Source organism: Salvelinus fontinalis, chromosome 16 (genome assembly GCF_029448725.1).
Source record: "Salvelinus fontinalis isolate EN_2023a chromosome 16, ASM2944872v1, whole genome shotgun sequence".
Lineage (NCBI taxonomy): Eukaryota > Metazoa > Chordata > Actinopteri > Salmoniformes > Salmonidae > Salvelinus > Salvelinus fontinalis.
In genome coordinates this window covers 44,223,291-44,242,003 of record NC_074680.1, presented here as the reverse complement: position 1 = coordinate 44,242,003, position 18,713 = coordinate 44,223,291, and the positions used below count along the sequence as shown (strand labels likewise).

Sequence of the window (18,713 nt, the reverse complement as noted above, 5' to 3'; positions counted from 1 at the left end):
GACGGGCTCGTGGCCGGAGCGGAAAGGCATCAAAACACGATGCCATTCGCTCCATTATATAACCTTTATTTAAGCAGGCAAGTCAGTTAAGAACAAATTCTTGTTTACAATGACTGCCTACACTAGCCAAACCCAGATGGCACTGGGCCAATTGGGACTCACAATCACAGGCAGTTGTGTGATAGCCTGGATTTGAACCATGGTGTCTGTAGTGATGCCTCTAGCACTGAGATACAGTCACTTAGACCACTGCGCCACTCAGGAGCCCCATAAGAGTGTACGCCCTGTCTAAGCCAGGGAAGGGGCAGAGGGGTGGGGGGGGGTTCTTACTAAGCTAAATGGAATTGTTTTAAGAAGGTCATACCAAGGATTCAGCTATTTTATTTTGAATATTAAGACCCCTTGTATTATCAAAAAATATATTAAAAAGTATTTGATGAAACATTATTCACCTCAAATCTAAAATATCTTTTGATTTTTTTAACACTTTTTTGGTTACTGCATGATTCCATATGCATTATTTAATAGTTTTAATGTCTTAACTATTATTCTAGAATGTAAAAAATAGTAAAAATAAAGAAAACCCTGGAATGAGTAGGTGTTCTAAAACTTTTGACCGGTAGTGTATAAATGTGTGTGTGTGTGTGTGTGTATATATATATGGGGGGGTGCTTGGGGAGGAATACTGTCATTCATAAAAATCTGTAGAAGTATGTTGTGTTTATTTTATATATATATATATATATATATAGTTGAAGTCAGAAGTTTACATACACTTAGGTTGTTGTCATTATAACTTGTTTTTCAACCACTCCACAAATGTCGTGTTAACAAACTATAGTTTTGGCAAGTCGGTTAGGACATCTACTTTGTGCATGACACAAGTAATTTCTCCTACAATTGTTTACAGACAGATTATTTCACTTTTAATTCACTGTATCACAATTGCTTTAGAAGCTTCTGATAGGCTAATTGACATCCTTTGAGTCAATTGGAGGTGTACCCGTGGATGTATTTCAAGGCCTACCTTCAAACTCAGTGCCTCTTTGCTTGACATCATGGGAAAATCAAAAGAAATCAGCCAAGACCTCAGAGAATTTTTTTTAGACCTCCACAAGTCTGGTTCGTCCTTGGGAGCAATTTCCGAACACCTGAAGGTACCACGTCCATCTGTACAAACAATAGTACGCAAGTATAAACACCATGGGACCACGCAGCCACGCGTCGCAGAACAACAGCAAAGGACCTTGTGAAGATGCTGGAGGAAACAGGTACAAAAGTATCTATATACACAGTAAAACGAGTCCTATATCGACATAACCTGAAAGGCCGCTCAGCAAGGAAGAAGCCACTGCTCCAAAACCGCCATAAAAAAGACAGACTACGGTTTGCAACTGCACATGGGGACAAAGATCGTACTTTTTGGATTAATGTCCTCTGGTCTGATGAAACAAAAATAGAACTGTTTGGCCATAATGACCATCATTATGTTTGGAGGAAAAAGGGGGACGCTTGCAAGCCGAAGAACACCATCCCAACCGTGAAGCACGGGGGTGGCAGCATCATGTTGTGGGGGTGCTTTGCTGCAGGAGGGACTGGTGCACTTCACAAAATAGATGGCGTCATGAGGGAGGAAAATTATGTGTATATATTAAAGCAACATCTCAAGACATCAGTCAGGAAGTTAAAGCTTGGTTGCAAATGGGTCTTCCAAATGGACAATGACCAAGCATACTTCCAAAGTTGTGGCAAAGTGGCTTAAGGACAACAAAGTCAAGGTATTGGAGTGGCCATCACAAAGCCCTGACCTCAAACCAATAGAACATTTGTGAGCATAACTGAAAAAGTGTGTGCGAGCAAGGAGGCTTACAAACCTGACTCAGTTACACCAGCTCTGTCAGGAGGAATGGGCCAAAATTCACCAAACTTATTGTGGGACGCTTGTGGAAGCCTACCCGAAACGTTTGGCCCAAGTTAAACAATTTAAAGGCAATGCTACCAAATACTAATTGAGTAAACTTCTGACCCACTGAGATTGTGATTAAAAAAAATAAAGCTGAAATAAATCATTCTCTCTACTATTATTCTGACATTTCACATGTTTTAAATAAAGTGGTGAACCTAATTGACCTAAGACAGGGATTTTTTCTAGGATTGCATTTCAGGAATTGTGAAAAACTGAGATTAAATGTATTTGGCTAAGGTGTATGTAAACTTCCGACTTCAACTGTATATACACTCTGGACTCCTACATTGCTCGTCCTGATATTATATATTTCTTAATTCCATTCTTCTACTCCAGATTTGTGTTAATTGTTAAATATTACTGCATCTGCTATATATGTATGCGACCAATACAATTTGATTTGATTTAAAACTTCTCTGTGGCAGGTGGGACGCAAACGTCCCAACGGCCAATAGCCAGGGAAAATACAGCGAGCCATATTCAAATAACATGATTTAAAAAATCTAACTTTCATTAAATCACACATGTAAGATACCAAATTAAAGCTACACTCGTTGTGAATCCAGCCAACATGTCAGATTTCAAAAAAGCTTTTCGGCGAAAGCAGAAGATGCTATTATCTGATGACAGCACATCAGTAAACAAACAGAGTAGCATATTTCAACACTGCAAGCACGACACAAAACGCAGAAATAAAATATAAATCATGCCTTACCTTTGACGAAATTCTTTTGGTGGCACTCCAATATGTCCCATAAACATCACAAATGGTCCTTTTGTTCGATTAATTCCGTCGATATATATCCAAATTGTCTATTTATTTGGACCGTTTCATCCAGAAAAACACAGCTTCCAACTTTCGCCAAGTCATACAAAATATATCAAAAGCTACATGTAAACTTACCAAAACATTTCAAACTACTTTTGTCATACAACGTTAGGTATATTTAAACGTTAATGATCGATCAATTTGAAGACGGGATGATCTGCGTTCAATACAAAACGAAACCAAACTGACGCAACTTTTTTCATAACATAACTCTCTCCAAACATTTACTTCATGTGACCCTCATTTACGATAGCCCTACTTCTTCACTACACAAAGGAATAACCTCAACCGATTTCCAAGGACTGGTGACATCCAGTGGAAGCGGTAGGAACTGCAAGCAAGTCCTTTAAAAATCTGGTGTCTCTTAAAAAACGCATTGAAAAGACAGTGACATCAAAAAAATAAAAATTCTGAATGGTTTGTCCTCAGGGTTTTGCCTGCTACATAAGTTCTGTTATTCTCACAGACATGATTCAAACCGTTTTAGAAACTTCAGAGTGTTTTCTATCCAAATCTACTAATAATATGCATATCTAATATTCTGGGGAGGAGTAGCAAGCAGTTTAATTTTGGCATGCTATTTTTCCCGAAAGTGAAAAAGCTGCCCCCTGCCCTCAAGAAGTTAAAATGTCAAAGTGGAATTATGTTGTTTCACATGTAGTCTACCTCTTCATTATGACACGCCTAAATACGTTCAGGAGTAAACATTTGCATAACTAGTCACATAATAAGTTGCATGGATTCACTTTGTGTACAATAATAGTGTTTAACATGATTTTTGAATGACTACCTCATCGCTCTACCCCACACATACAATTATCTGTAAGGTTCCTCAGTCGAGCAGTGAATTTCAAACACAGATTCAACCACAAAACCAGGGAAGGGCACCTATTGATAGATGCTATTAATGATCAATTTGTTAATTATACTTTGGATGGTCTATCAATCAAATCAATCGATCAAATGCATTTATAAAGCCCTTTTTACATCAGCAGTTATCACAATGTGCTTATACAGAAACCAAGCCTAAAAACCCAGAGAGTAAGCAGTGCAGATGTAGAAACATCAGTGGCTAGGAAAATCTCCCAAGGGAGGCAGGAACCTAGGAAGAAACCTAGAGAGAACCAGGCTCTGAGGGGTGGCCATTCCTCTTCTGGCTGTGCCAGGTGTATATATAATAAGAGTACATGGCCGTTAAGGCTAGATCGTTCTTCGAGATGTTCAAACGTTCATAGATGACCAGAAAGGTCAAATAATAATCACAGTGGTTATAGAAGGTGCGACCGGTCAGCACCTCAGGAGTAAATGTCAGTTGACTTGTCATAGCCGAGCATTCAGAGATCGAGACAGCATGTATGCTAGAGAGAGAAAGAGGGAGAGAGCGAGAGAGAGGCAGAGAGAGAGGAAAAGAGAAGGTCGAAACAGCTGGTCTGGGACAAAGTAGCGCGACCGGTGAACAGGTCAGGGTTCCAGAGCTGCAGGCAGAACAGCAGAAACTGGAACAGCAGCACGACAATGTAGCAAGTCCGGTGAATAGGTCAGGGTTCCATAGCTGAGGGCAGAACAGCAGAAACTGGAACAGCAGCACGACAATGTAGCAAGTCCGGTGAATAGGTCAGGGTTCCAGAGCTGCAGGCAGAACAGCAGAAACTGGAACAGCAGCACGACAATGTAGCAAGTCCGGTGAATTGGTCAGGGTTCCAGAGCTGCAGGCAGAACAGCAGAAACTGGAACAGCAGCATGACCAGGTGCACTGGGGATGGGACAACCAGGAGTCGTCAGGCCAGGTAGTTCTGAGCCATGGAGAGATGTGGAGAGAGAGATGGGAGAATTAGAGAGATTATACCTAAAATCACACCGGACACCAGATAAGACAAGGGAATTACACCAGGTACAACAGACTGATCCTAGCCTAGCCCCCCGGCACATAGGCTATTGCAGCATAGATACTGGAGACTGAGTCAAGGGGGGGTCGGGGACACTGTGCCCCCGTTCAAAGTTTCCCCGGGAAAGGGAAAATCAGACAGGATATAACCCCACCCACTTTGCCAAAGCACAGCCCCCACACCACCAAAATTATAACAGACAACCAACTTACTACCCTGAGACAAGGCCGAGCATAGCCAACGAAGATCCCCCCCACTGCCCGAGGACATGAAAATAGACCACGTCAGTGACTCAACCCACTCATGTGGAGTATAGTGAAAGAAGCCTGGCACAACGTGATGCACCCCTCCCAGGGATTGCATGGGAGAGCACAAGCAAGCCAGTGACTCTGCCCCCGTAATAGGGTCAGAGGCAGAGAATCCCAGTGGAGAGAGGGGAGCCGGCCAGGCAGAGACAGCAAGGGTGGTTCATCACTCCAGTGCCTTGCCGTTCACCTTAACACGCTGGGCCAGAACACTCAATCATAGGACCTACTGAAGAGATGAGTCTTCAATAAAGACTTCAAGGTTGAGACCAAGTCTGCCTCTCACATAGATCGGCAGACCATTCCATAAAAATGTAGCTTTATGAAAGAAAGCCCTGCCTCCAGCTCTTCGCTTAGAAATTCTAAGAACGTTAAGGAGGCCTGCATCTTGTGACTGTAGCATACGTGTACGTATGTACGGCAGGACCAAATCGGCGAGATAGGTAGGAGAAAGTCCATGTAATGCTTGGTAGGTTAGCAGTAAAACCTTGAAATCAGCCATAGGCTTAACAGAAAGCCAGAGGCTAGAACTGGAGTAATATGATCATTTTGGGGGGTTCTAGTCAAGATTCTAACAGCGATATTTAGCACAAGCTGAAGTTTATTTAGCGCTAGACAAGGAGTGGAGCATTGCAGTAGTCTAATGTTGATGTGGCATTAGCATGGCTTAGATTTTCTGCATTATTTTTGGTAAAGAGCGTCAGATTTTTTGCGATGTTACGAACTGTCACGGCTGTTGAAGGATGCGGACCAAGGTGCAGCGTTGTGAGCGTCCATTTTCTTTATTAACTCAAAATGACGCCAAACAAAACAATAAACATTACAAAACCAAACCGTGAAGCTCAAAGGCTATGTGCCCTAAACAAAATCAACTTCCCACATTTGAGACGACTGTACAACCATCAAGATTCATTGTCAGATCCGACAGAAGATTTCTTTCTTTCTTGGGACCTAGAACAAGCATCTCTGTTTTGTCCAAGTTTAAAAGTAGAACATGTGCTGCCATCCACTTCCTTACGTCTGAAACACAGGCTTCCAGGGTAGGTGATTTGAGCTTCACCATGTTTCATCAAAATGTACAGCTGTGTATTGTCTGCATAGCAGTGAAAGTTGACATTGTGTTTCCAAATACACACCCAATCACTACATAGATACGCGGCGTCCTTCCTAACTCAGTTGCCGGAGAGGAAGGAAACAACTGAGGGATTTCACCATGAGGCCAATGGTGACTTTAAAACAGTTACAGAGTTTAATGGCTGTGATAGAAGAAAACTGAGGATGGATCCACAACATTGTAGTAACTCCATTATACTAACCTAATTGACAGAGTGAAAAGAAGGAAGCCTGTACACAAAAAAATATTCCAAAACATGCATCCTGTTTGCAACAAGGCACCAATGTAATACTGCTAAATATTTATACTTTGATTTACTGAGTACCGTTCTCCATATTTTCAAACATAGTGGTGGCTGCATCATGTTATGGGTATGCTTGTAATCATTAAGGACTGGGGAGTTTTTCAGGATTTAAAAAAGAAACAGAATGGAGCTAAGCACAGGCCAAATCCTAGAGGAAAAAGCTGTTTGTCTGCTTTCCACCAGACTCTGGGAGATTAATTCACCTTTCAGCAATAAAATAACCTACATCTCAAGGCCAAATCCACTCTGGAGTTGCTTACCAAGAAGACCTTAGTGGACAAGTTACAGTTTTGACTTAAATCTCCTTGAAAATCTATGACAAGACCTGAAAATGGTTGTCTAGCAACATTTACTGTTGGATGAATACATGGCTACTAGCAGTGGGTATTATATTTAGAGTTAGCAATCTAGATTAAGGATGAAACGGTTACCGGTTTCACGATAAACCACAGTAAAATTCCAGACGGTTTGTATTACCGTTTCAAATGTTAATTATCATTAAAACGGTGTTTGATTACCGCGGTTTGAAAAGCTCAAGGTAAATAGTGTACAGCATCAACCAAAGTTATCAACAGTCTGACGCAGACGCAGCAACGTGGGTTTTGTTTTGTGTGAAAACATGGAGGAAGGCAATGAGAGCGCTCAGGAGATTTTTCAGCCTTCAAAGTGGACCAAATCTGAAGTGTGGAATATTTTGGGTTTTGCGAGAGTGCTGAGGGAAACCTAATGGAAGATGATCACCCTGTCTGCAGAATATGCAAAACAAAGAAAACGCACTTCAAATCTCTTGAGTCATCTTCGCGACCACCACCCGCTACTTTATAGCAAATGCAAGGTAAGTTCACTTTTAGCTCAATGCATGATGTGGGGACTTCGGGAATGGGGGAAAATGTCATGGTTTGTCTGTCTAACTTGCTAATAGCTTGTCAGTAATGTAAACTGAAGCTTTCAGTGTTACCTACTCTTGTAAAAACACTACATGTTCTGCTGCTGTATGAGTCGTGTGTCTTCAGACTCTATTCGCCCATTACACACGATAACACGTTACGTAGTTTAGTCACCCAACCAACATATTTTGTTCATTTAAAATACGTCAGTCATTGACTTGGTTGTAAAAATGTTCCAACAGGAGACTCCTATACAAGACTCCTGTATTTATGCCAATTGTTGGGCTCATTGCAATGACTATCACTGTCTAAAGACTCATTTGTATTTATGTAAATTGTGCATGGGGTCATTGCATATACTCAAATGCATCACCGCAGATAGACTGTGTGTTTGTGTGTGTTAGTACTACTAATAATAATTATAATGTAACAACACCAATAATAATAATACATTTGCTATTCCCTTGTTTACAGAGTGGATGTGCAGCAGGCAAACCCAGTGATGCTACTGGTCCCTCCTCATCTACAGTTGTGACACAGACACTCCAGCAAGCATTTAAAAGGCAGGCTGCTTATGCATCCACATCAAAAAATGCTCAAGACCTCACTGCAGCCCTTTCATATTACATTACAAAGGACATGATTCCCTTTCATATTGTTGAGAGGCCTGGCTTTCTGAGGCTGATGAAGGCTCCCGTGCCTCACTAAAAAGTGCCATCACGAAAAGGATTTTCCAAGACTGATATCCCGAACATGTACAACCTGTCACGCCCTGGCCTTATTATTCTTTGTTTTCTTGATTATTTTAGTTAGGTCAGGGTGTGACATGGGTAATGTTTATGTTTTGTTGGTTTTGGATGTTTATTTGGTAAAGGGGTTATGGGGTGTAAAATATGGTTTTGTGTTTAGTGTAGATGTCTAGCGTTGTCTATGTTGGTGAGTGATCTAGAAGAGTCTATGGTTGCCTGAATGAGTTCCCAATTAAGAGACAGCTGATGTCGGTTGTCTCTGATTTGGAGCCTTATTTAGGGTAGCCATAGGCTCTCATTAATTGTGGGTAGTTGTCTATGTCAGAACGTTTGTAGCCTGTCTGTCTATGCACAACGTTTGTAGCTTCACGGTCGTTTTGTTATTTTGTTTGTTTGTAATAGTGGTGTTTCGTGTCGTGTTCATCTTCGTTCGTTTCATTAAAAGAGAAGATGTATTCTTATCCAGCTGCGCCTTGGTCCTCATTCTCTCCAGCACACGATCGTGACAGAATTACCCACCATCGGACCAAGCAGCGGAAAACAAGGCAACAGGACCTACCCATAAAGGATTTCTGGACATGGGAGGAGATACTGGATGGTAAGGGGCCGTGGGATCAACCTGGAGAATATCGCCTCCCTCGTGAAGAGCTGGAGGCAGCGAAAGCCGAGAGGAGGCGATATGAGGAGGCAGCACGGAGACAAGGCTGGAAGCCCGTGAGTACAACCCAAAAATTTCTTGGGGGGGGCCTTAAAGGGAGTGTGGCGAAGTCAGGTAGGAAACCTGCGCCTACTCCCTGTACTTACCGTGGAGAGCGAGAGTACGGGCAGACACCGTGTTACGCAGTAGAGCGCACGGTGTCTCCTGTACGCGTGCATAGCCCGGTTCGGTACATTGCAGCTCCACGTATCGGCCGGGCTAGACTGAGCGTTGAGCCATATGTCATGAAGCCGGCCCAACGCATCTGGTCACCAGTGCGTCTCCTCGGGCCGGCGTACATGGCACCAGCCTTACGCATGGTGTCCCCGGTTCGCCTACATAGGCCGGTGCGGGTTATTCTACCTCCCCGCACTGGTCAGGCGACGGGGAGCATAGAACCAGGTAAGGTTGGGCAGGCTCGGCGTTCAAGGGAGCCAGTACGCCTGCACGGTCCGGTATTACCGGCGCCATCTGAGCCATCCGTCTCCCCAGCGCCATCTGAGCCATCCGTCTGCCATGAGCCTGCAAAGCTGCCCGTCTGCCATGAGCCTGCAAAGCCGCCCGTCTGCCATGAGCCCACTGAGCCGTCCGCCAGACAGGAGCCGCTAGAGTCGCCAGCCAGACAGGAGCCGCTAGAGCCGTCCGTCAGACAGGATCTGCCAGAGCCGCCAACCAGACAGGATCTGCCAGAGCCGCCAACCAGACAGGATCTGCCAGAGCCGCCAACCAGACAGGATCTGCCAGAGCCGCCAACCAGACAGGATCTGCCAGAGCCGCCAACCAGACAGGATCTGCCAGAGCCGCCAACCAGACAGGAGCAGCCAGATCAGTCAGCCAGCCATGAGCAGCCAGATCCGTCAGCCAGCCATGAGCAGCCAGATCCGTCAGCTAGCCATGAGCAGCCAGATCCGTCAGCTAGCCATGAGCAGCCAGATCCGTCAGCTAGCCATGAGCAGCCAGATCCGTCAGCTAGCCATGAGCAGCCAGATCCGTCAGCTAGCCATGAGCAGCCAGATCCGTCAGCTAGCCATGAGCAGCCAGATCCGTCAGCTAGCCATGAGCAGCCAGATCCGTCAGCTAGCCATGAGCAGCCAGATCCGTCAGCTAGCCATGAGCAGCCAGATCCGTCAGCTAGCCATGAGCAGCCAGATCCGTCAGCCAGCCATGAGCAGCCAGATCCGTCAGCCAGCCATGAGCAGCCAGATCCGTTAGCCAGCCATGAGCAGCCAGATCTGTCAGCCAGCCATGGGCTGTCCCTCAGTCCGGAGCTGCAGTCCCTCAGTCCGGAGCTGCAGTCCCTCAGTCCGGAGCTGCAGTCCCTCAGTCCGGAGCTGCAGTCCCTCAGTCCGGAGCTGCCGTTCCTCAGTCCGGAGCTGCCCCCTACCCTGGAGCTGCCCCTTACCCTGGAGCTGCCCCTTACCCTGGTACTGCCCCTGACCCTGGTACTGCCCCTGACCCTGGTACTGTCCCTGACCCTAGTACTGCCCCTGACCCTGGTACTGCCTCTTACCCTGGTACTGCCCCTTAGTCCGGAACTGCCCCTGAATGCAATGGGGTTAATGTGGAGGGGGGTCGTTTGGAGGAGGCCTAGGAGGTGGTTAGGTACTGTGGTAACGTGGGGACTACGACCAGAGCCGGAGCCGCCACCGTGGAGGGGAGCCCACCCAGACCCTCCCCTAGACTGTGTATGGTGCGCCCGGAGTTCGCGCCTCAAGGGGGGGGTTATGTCACGCCCTGGCCTTATTATTCTTTGTTTTCTTGATTATTTTAGTTAGGTCAGGGTGTGACATGGGTAATGTTTATGTTTTGTTGGTTTTGGATGTTTATTTGGTAAAGGGGTTATGGGGTGTAAAATATGGTTTTGTGTTTAGTGTAGATGTCTAGCGTTGTCTATGTTGGTGAGTGATCTAGAAGAGTCTATGGTTGCCTGAATGAGTTCCCAATTAAGAGACAGCTGATGTCGGTTGTCTCTGATTGGGAGCCTTATTTAGGGTAGCCATAGGCTCTCATTAATTGTGGGTAGTTGTCTATGTCAGAACGTTTGTAGCCTGTCTGTCTATGCACAACGTTTGTAGCTTCACGGTCGTTTTGTTATTTTGTTTGTTTGTAATAGTGGTGTTTCGTGTCGTGTTCATCTTCGTTCGTTTCATTAAAAGAGAAGATGTATTCTTATCCAGCTGCGCCTTGGTCCTCATTCTCTCCAGCACACGATCGTGACACAACCAGGTTAAAGCTGATGTTGGAAAAGGTTTGGCTCAAGGCACATGGTTTTCTGCAACTACTGACCTCTGGACCAGTGAAAGTGAGGGTGGTCAACCCTACATCAGCTTCACTATCCTTTACCTCACCCCAGACTGGCAACTGGAATCAAACTGCCTGGAAACACTGTTCTTCCCAGAAGATCACTCGGCTCACAACATCAGAGAGTTTTTTGAGAATATTTTGGAAGAGTGGGGGGGTTAACAAAAAGACCTGGTCTACATAACCACAGACAACGCAACCAACATGATCAAGGCTTTTGAAGAGTTCCCAGATCTGTGGCTTTGGTGCTTTGGCCAACATTTGAACCTGACCATCTCAAAGGCTCTGAAAATTCAAAGAGTTGACACAGCAGTCAAGGCCTGCCGTCATCTGGTCCAAGGCTTCTCACGGAGCTGGAAGAGAAGGAGAGAACTGAGAGAAAAGCAAGCTGCCCTCAACATGCCACAGAAGGCTCTGATCCATGATGTGGTGACCCGATGGGGATCTACACACAAGATGCTTGAGCGTTTCCTCAGCCAACAGCAGCCAGTCTGTGCGACACTGGCTCGAGAAAGAGGAACATGGAATCTGATGCCCATGGATGCCGACAAAGTGTCATGGAGCAACTGTGCCAGCTCCTTGAACCTCTGAGCAAGTTTACAGATGCACTTGCCTCAGAGACACGAGTGACACTGTCAGCCATTAACCTGTCCTGGACCACATCACCCGTGATGTTCTGGTGGAAAAGGATACGTAGCCGTCCCTGACCAAGGAGATGGAAAGGGTAATGAGAGAAGACCTGTCACGGTCGTCTTGATATGAGAGATTGGACCAAGGCGCAGCATGATATGAATACATCTTCCTTTTTATTATATTGAAGACGGAACACGAAACACTTCTTCAAACTAACAAAAACAACAAACGACCGTGAAACTACAAACGCAAGGGCACACACAAACTACTTACGTTCAACATAGACTATACATATACAATGACCCACAACAGCTAAAGCCTATGGCTGCCTTAAATATGGCTCCCAATCAGAGACAACCATAACCAGCTGTCTCTAATTGAGAACCCATTCAGGCAACCATAGACTTTCCTAGACACCTACACACAACACTAAACCATCTATTCTCCTTAACCCTCTAAACCATACAACCCCCTAGACAATACAAAAACACATACTTCACCATGTCACACCCTGACCTAACTAAAATAATAATGAAAACAAAGAATACTAAGGCCAGGGTGTGACAAGACCTTAACAACAGATACACAGAGAAGACCTTAACAACAGATACACAGAGAAGACCTTATCACCAGATACACAGAGAAGACCTTAACAACAGATACACAGAGAAGACCTTAACAACAGATACACAGAGAAGACCTTAACAACAGATACACAGAGAAGACCTTAACAACAGATACACAGAGAAGACCTTAACAACAGATACACAGAGAAGACCTTATCACCAGATACACAGAGAAGACCTTAACAACAGATACACAGAGAAGACCTTAACAACAGATACACAGAGAAGACCTTAACAACAGATACACAGAGAAGCAAAGAGACATGGCTTGCACATGGCTTGTTTCATTGACCCCCGCTTCAAAAGGAGCTTTTTAGATGAGCCTGAGGCTGCAAAAGTTGACACTGACAGTTGTGTCCAGCAGGCCTTGAAGCGGGCAGCTGCAAAAGTCAGGGAATCAAATCAAATCAAATGTATTTATATAGCCTGTCTTACATTAGCTGATATCTCAAAGTGCTGTACAGAAACCCAGCCTAAAACCCCAAACAGCAAGCAATGCAGGTGTAGAAACACGGTGGCTCGGAAAAACTCCCTAGAAAGGCCAAAACCTAGGAAGAAACCTAGAGAGGAACCAGGCTATGAGGGGTGGCCAGTCCTCTTCTGGATGTGCCGGGTGGAGATTATAACAGAACATGGCCAAGATGTTCAAATGTTCATAAATTACAAGCATGGTCAAATAATAATAATCACAGTAGTCGAGGGTGCAGCAAGTCAGCACCTCAGGAGTAAATGTCAGTTGGCTTTTCATAGCCGATCATTAAGAGTATCTCTACCGCTCCTGCAGTCTATAGAGAGTTGAAAACAGCAGGTCTGGGACAGGTAGCACGTCTGGTGAACAGGTCAGGGTTCCATAGCCGCAGGCAGAACAGTTCAAACTGGAGCAGCAGCACGGCCAAGTGGACTGGGGACAGCAAGGAGTCATCATGCCAGGTAGTCCTGAGGCATGGTCCTAGGGCTCAGGTCCTCCGAGAGAGAGAAAGATAGAGAGAAAGAGAGAATTAGAGAGAACGTACTTAAATTCACACAGGACACCGGATAAGACAGGAGAAGTACTCCAGATATAACAAACTGACCCTAGCCCCCCGACACATAAACAACTGCAGCATAAATACTGGAGGCTGAGACAGGAGGAGTCAGGAGACACTGTGGCACCATCCGATGATACCCCCAGACAGGTCCAAACAGGAAGGATATAACCCCACCCACTTTGCCAAAGCACAACCCCCACACCACTAGAGGGATATCTTCAACCACCAACTTACCATCCTGAGACAAGGCCGAGTATAGCCCACAAAGATCTTCGCCACTGCACAACCCAAAGGGGGGAGCACCAACCCAGTCAGGAAGATTACGTCAGTGACTCAACCCACTCAAGTGACGCACCCCTCCTAGGGACGGCATGAAAGAGCACCAGTAAGCCAGTGACTCAGCCCCTGTAATAGGGTTAGAGGCAGAGAATCCCAGTGGAGAGAGGGGAACCGGCCAGGCAGAGACAGCAAGGGCGGTTCGTTGCTCCAGAGCCTTTCCGTTCACTTTCACACTCCTGGGCCAGACTACACTCAATCATATGACCCACTGAAGAGATGAGTCTTCAGTAAAGACTTAAAGGTTGAGACCGAGTCTGCGTCTCTCACATGGGAAGGCAGACCATTCCATAAAAATGGGGATCTATAGGAGAAAGCCCTGCCTCGAGCTGTTTGCTTAGAAATTCTAGGGACACTTAGGAGGCCTGCGTCTTGTGACCGTAGCGACCAAATCGGAAAGATAGGTAGGAGCAAGCCCATGTAATGCTTTGTAGGTTAGCAATAAAACCTTGAAATCAGCCCTTGCCTTAACAGGAAGCCAGTGTAGGGAGGCTAGCACTGGAGTAATATGATCAAATGTTTTGGTTCTAGTCAGGATTCTAGTAGCCGTATTTAGCACTAACTGAAGTTTATTTAGTGCTTTATCCGGGTAGCCGGAAAGTAGAGCATTGCAGTAGTCTAACCTAGAAGTACCAAAAGCATGGATACATTTTTCTGCATCATTTTTGGACAGAAAGTTTCAGATTTTTGCAATGTTACGTCGATGGAAAAAAGCTGTCCTTGAAACAGTCTTGATATGTTCGTCAAAAGAGAGATCAGGGTCCAGAGTAACGCCGAGGTCCTTCACAGTTTTATTTGAGACGACTGTACAACCATCAAGATTAATTGTCAGATTCAACAGAAGATCTCTTTGTTTCTTGGGACCTAGAACAAGCATCTCTGTTTTGTCCGAGTTTAAAAGTAGAAAGTTTGCAACCATCCACTTCCTTATGTCTGAAACACAGGCTTCTAGCGAGGGCAATTTTGGGGCTTCACCATGTTTCATTGAAATGTACAGCTGTGTGTCATCCGCATAGCAGTGAAAGTTAACATGTTTTCGAATGACATCCCCAAGAGGTAAAATATATAGTGAAAACAATAGTGGTCCCAAAACGGAACCTTGAGGAACACCGAAAGAACCCCAAAGCACCAGCAGCACCTGCACCACCAACACCCCCACAGCGGCTTCGGAGGGGAAAAGCCTGGCTGGGTTGCTGAGAAACATTACCTCAACAAGGCAGCAGAGAGGTGAAGAGGGTCAGATTCCGACCACCCCAGACGACAGAGTGAAAGAAGAGATCAAGTTCTACCCGTCTCTACCACCCATTCCAGAAGAAGAGGATCCACTGGTGTGGTGGAAGGGCCATGCACCAGAGCTGCCTCACCATGCCAGGGTTCCCAGGAAGCTTTTGTGCAACCTAGCAACCAGCGTGCCATCAGAGAGAGTGTTCAGTGCCAGCAGGCAATTGTCTCCCCTCGCAGATCACTACTTTTAAACCAGACAAAGTAAATATGCTGACATTTTTACATTTCAATCTCAAGGGACAAAGATGCATACATACAGGATGTTAGACCAGCATCACCTTGTATCTCTATGGAGGAGAGAACGGACATACAGGATGTTAGACCAGCAGCACCTTCTTTATGGAGGAGAGAACATACATACAGGATGTTAGACAAGCAGCACCTTCTTACTGTATGAAGGAGAGAACGGACATACAGGATGTTAGACCAGCAGCACCTTCTTTATGGAGGAGAGAACGTACATACAGGATGTTAGACCAGCAGCACCTTGTTACTGTATGAAGGAGAGAACGGACATACAGGATGTTAGACCAGCAGCACCTTCTTTATGAAGGAGAGAACGTACATACAGGATGTTAGACCAGCAGCACCTGGTTTCTTAATGGAGAGAACGGACATACAGGATGTTAGACCAGCAGCACCTTCTTTATGGAGGAGAGAACGGACATACAGGATGTTAGACCAGCAGCACCTTCTTTATGAAGGAGAGAACAGACATACAGGATGTTAGACCAGCAGCACCTTCTTTATGAAGGAGAGAACGGACATACAGGATGTTAGACCAGCAGCACCTTCTTTATGAAGGAGAGAACGGACATACAGGATGTTAGACCAGCAGCACCTTCTTTATGAAGGAGAGAACGGACATACAGGATGTTAGACCAGCAGCACCTTCTTTATGAACGAGAGAACAGACATACAGGATGTTAGACCAGCAGCACCTGGTATCTTTATGGAGGAGAGAACAGACATACAGGATGTTAGACCAGCAGCACCTTCTTTATGAAGGAGAGAACAGACATACAGGATGTTAGACCAGCAGCACCTGGTATCTTTATGGAGGAGAGAACAGACATACAGGATGTTAGACCAGCAGCACCTTCTTTATGAAGGAAAGAACAGACATACAGGATGTTATACCAGCAGCACCTTCTTTATGAAGGAGAGAACGGACATACAGGATGTTATACCAGCAGCACCTTCTTTATGGAGGAGAGAACAGACATACAATCAGTGCTGTTCATTTGATTTGTTTACATATTTTGTGTTGTTATTTTGATGTCAACACCTGCACATTAGATTTGTTTACATATGGTTGTATTGTTCTTGCATGCACATTTGCTTTACTTGCTGTTATATGCACATTTGATTTGCTTACTTAAGTTTGTGTTCATTAAAACCTCCACTAGGGAAACTTTTACATCTCATGGACACATGGTGCCATATTTAATGTTAAATGTTATTATTTTAATGTTTATGCACACAAAAAGTGCATAGTGCTGATAATTGTATTTGTTGTTTGTTGCTTTTCAATATAAAACTTGGTGAAATGATTTCAGTGTATCAGTACTTCTTGAACATTTCCAGCACGTTTTAACAATACCGCGATAATACTGATTACCGTGATCATTTTGGTCACTATAATCGTGATTTGAAATTTTCATACAGTTTCATATCTAATCTAGATAGTGTGTTTTGAGTTTCTACTTTCTGAGGTGAACTCAACATGAATTAGCCTATGATATTAGTCCACATATAGATGTACACTACCATTCAAAAGTTTGGGGTCACCTAGAAATGTACTTGTTTTTGAAAGAGAAAATATAATAGAAATATATATATATATAAAATATTTAAAAAAATATATAATATTTTTGTCCATTAAAATAACATAGAATTGATCAGAAATACAGTGTAGACATTGTTAATATTGTAAATGACTATTGTAGCTGGAAACGGCTGTTTTTTTTAATGGAATATCTACACTGGTCACGATAACAACACCCACCCGTAGCACGTGCTCTAGCAGGTATATCTCACTGATCATCCCCAAAGCCAACACCCCCTTTGGCCGCCTTTCCTTCCACTTCTCTGCTGCCAATGACTGGAACGAATTGCAAAAATTGCTGAAGCTGGAGACTTATATTTCCCTCACTAACTTTAAACATCAGCTAACTGAGCAGCTAACCGATCGCTGCAGCTGTACATAGCCCATCTGTAAATAGCCCAACCAATCTACCTACCTCATCCCCATATTGTTTTTATTTACTCTTCTGCTCTTTTGTACATCAGTATTTCTACTTGCACATCACCATCTGCTCATCTATCACTCCAGTGTTAATCTGATAAATTGTAATTACTTCGCTACTATGGCCTATTTATTGCCTTACCTCCTCACGTCATTTGCACACACTGTAAATAGACCTTTTTTGTGTTATTGACTGTACACTTGTTTATTCCATGTGTAACTCGGTGTAACTTTCTCGCACTGCTTTGCTTTATCTTGGCCAGGTCGCAGTTGTAAATGAGAACTTATTCTCAACTAGCCTACCTGGTTAAATAAAGGTGAATTAAAAATAAAATAAATAAAAATAGGCGTAGAGGCCCATTATCAGCAACCATCACTCCTGTGTTCCAATGTCACGTTGTGTTAGCTAATCGAAGTTTATCATTTTAAAAGGCTTATTGATCATTAGAAAACCCTTTTGCAATTATGTTAGCACAGTTGAAAACTGTTGTGCTGATTTATAGAAGCAATAAAGCCGGCCCTCTTTAGACTAGTTGAGTGTGGCTCAGTTGGTAGAGCATGGCGCTTGCAACGCCAGGGTTGTGGGTTCAATTTCCACGGGGGGACCAGGATGAATATGTATGAACTTTCCAATTTGTAAGTCGCTCTGGATAAGAGCGTCTGCTAAATGACTTAAATGTAAATGTAAATGTTGAGTATCTGGAGCATCAGCATTTGTGGGTTCGATTACAGGCTCAAAATGGCCAGAAACAAAGTACTTTCTTCTGAAACTCGTCAGTCTATTCTTGTTCTGAGAAATGAAGGCTATTCCATGCGAAAAATTGCCAAGAAACTGAAAATCTCGTACAACTCTGTGTACTACTCCCTTCACAGAACAGCGCAGACTGGCTCTAACCAGAATAGAAAGAGGAGTGGGAGGCCCCGGTGCACAACTGAGCAAGAGGACAAGTACATGAGAGTGTCTAGTTTGAGAAACAGATGCCTCACAAGTCTTCAACTGGCAGTTTCATTAAATATTACCCGCAAAACACCAGTCTCAACGTCAACAGCGAAGAGAAGCAACTCCGGGATGCTGGACTTCTAGGTGGAGTTCCTCTGTCCAGTGTCTGTGTTCTTTTGCCCATCTTAATATTTTATTTTTATTGGCCAGTCTGAGATATGGCTGTTCCTTTGCAACTCTGCATCCCAGATTCACCTCTTCACTGTTGACGTTGAGACTGGTGTAAACTTATACAATCACTGTATAAGTTTACACATCAAAATATCTTGATTCATGCATTCCTGCTTGGATGTTAAATGAAGCAACGTGTTTCTTGAAAACCTCAGTTGTCTATTCTTTACACTTCTTAAAGTTGGATTCTTTATGAATTGGATTCATAACATATCATACTATTTGTTTATTTTTTGCAGGACGTAACATATAAAATGAAATTGATGACATACTGTAGTACACAATTGGATGGAAAAGTTAGCGGAACCAGTGACACCAGGGTAAAATGTTAGTCAGGATCCCTGTAATA

General features: G+C 44.2%; 1 protein-coding gene across 3 annotated transcripts in view; it reads left to right on the top strand.

Annotated features, from left to right (window-relative positions):
* sntg2 (syntrophin, gamma 2) overlaps positions 1–18,713 on the top strand; it is a 94,246-nt gene that overhangs the window by 12,654 nt on the left and 62,879 nt on the right. The window lies entirely within an intron of this gene.